A 2,061-nucleotide genomic window follows, 5' to 3' on the forward strand; every position below is an offset into this window, starting at 1 on the left:
AGACATAGGATGGAGACAGAGGAGAAAGGAAATAGTTGGGGGTGTGATGGGGGGGCCGTGGTGAGCAGAGAATACGTCGTCTGTCAGGGCACACGACCTGACGCTGTCACAGTAAATCTTAAGAAGAGGCAGCCAGGTAGGATGTGTTAAGAACCTAGGGACTGCAGATCCACGAACATAGCACCAGGAAAGGGAGTCCTTGAGATGGGAGGGGAGGGTATCTAACCCTAGAGCAAGGCAGAGAATGCTTTGTGTGTGGGGCCCAGACAGGATGGATGACATCTTATACGATGGGGTGTTAGGGCCTTCAAAAATCACCTTTCTGGAACCTGTGGGAATCTGCCACAAGTCATGAGAATGAATTGTCATTAATATTGTCATCCCTGCTAGGGGGCCTTCTACACTGTGATTCTTCTTACACAGGCATTGGGTAATTTCCAAGAGCATGGCAAAGGGAACTTGGTGATGGAAATCTAAGGAGAGATCAATGAGGCCGCAGGTGACAAATTCATCCATAGGTCAGTGGCAACGCTAAGAGCTGGCCTGGTGTTTTTCGCCGTTCTGTGATCTCCAGTAGCGTCCCATGACACCCCTAAATGGAATACATCCAGGTTTTTGCATGTTTTTGTTGTATGCATATAGCTTCAAGAGAAGTCTCAAATACCCGTTCTCCAGTCCCACAGGCATCTCTAAGATCGACCTCACAGAGTTTCTCCAATATGGGACATCTGGGGCTATGTGTCACACAGACTGTTAGGGGCTGAGGTCACTCAGGCTGCTCCTCTCTGTGTCACTAGGGAAGAAAAGAAGTGGGAAACATGCATCAGGGCAGGAAATAGAGATATTAGTATCTACCAGGATCCATCGCTCTTATTCCAAGCTCTCTTGTTCCAAAAATCTCTTTTTCTTTCCCTCACTCTTCTCTAATCACTTAGTTAAGAGAGCAAAAGTCTTTGTCTCTGGATGGTTCCGACCTCCTCTACCCGCATCCCACTGTCCAACCTTATGTAGCCTGGCCATGAGCCGTGCAAAAGGAAGGGCGACAGGTCTCTAGTGGGTACTGGACTGATAGGAAAATTCTTCTCCTGGGCAAGTGACCGTGACTTGACTAGCTCCTCCAGACAGAAATCCCATTTTCCCAACACGACATTCCCATTATTACATGACCAGTGGGATGCCTTCTTCCTCCTCCTAGTTTCTAATAAATCTCTAAAGGCCATAGGGTTGAAGTTTCTCCCCCGGGGTGCTCCCCATGGTGAGTCCAGCTGTGCCCCGTGGAATGGTGAGAACTTGGGGGACCCCAGACGTTCTTCTAGAGACACTTGGCTTCTAAGCGCCTTCAGTCAATAAGCATGCTTTGCCCCTGCACGGGGTGTCGCTTGCAAAGTTTGCCCCTGGACTGCATTCTGCTTACAGATTTCCTCAGTGGGGTGAAGCTTAGATTAGCCTTGAGATTGGAACAGCTCGACAGGCCCAAGTCGATGAGGAATCGTTCTGGCGCCTTTCATTCCAGGAATACTTCTGGACCCAGAAACCCCCCCAGGGCCCCTGTAACTGGAGTGGCCGTGTGTCCCCGCTTGTGGGGACAATCTCGATTTACTCCTCTTGTCCCCGCACCCCATGTTCACTCTCAACGGTACCCCCCATTCACACAATAAATATGATCTCCCTACATCTAACCCATCTTCGCTCAGTTTCGCCTGAGACAGAGTGGACGGGATGCCCAGAATTGGTCCAGAAGGATCCATTTAGATTCTAGAGAAAGAGGCAGAGGCAGAAGAGACTAACTTCCCAGTGCCTGTGAGCTGGATGTTGGGGGGCAGTGCCGTCTGAGAGACAAGGAAATGGCTGTAAACATTGCGGAAGTGGGGCCCTCCCTGGATCCAGTGGGGTCCGGATGGAGTTTGTGCCATCTCCATCTGGACTGTGCTGCCTGCATTGAGTCATTCATCCTCCAGAGGACATTCCTTCCTTCCTCGCCTTGGCAGACCCCAGGTGCCGACCGGCGCTCCTCCCGCATCCTCCCACCTGCTAATGTCTCTACTTTCAGCAGCCCGAAGA

This window comes from Pteropus vampyrus, unplaced genomic scaffold (genome assembly GCF_000151845.1).
Source record: "Pteropus vampyrus isolate Shadow unplaced genomic scaffold, Pvam_2.0 Scaffold329, whole genome shotgun sequence".
NCBI classification, from domain to species: domain Eukaryota; kingdom Metazoa; phylum Chordata; class Mammalia; order Chiroptera; family Pteropodidae; genus Pteropus; species Pteropus vampyrus.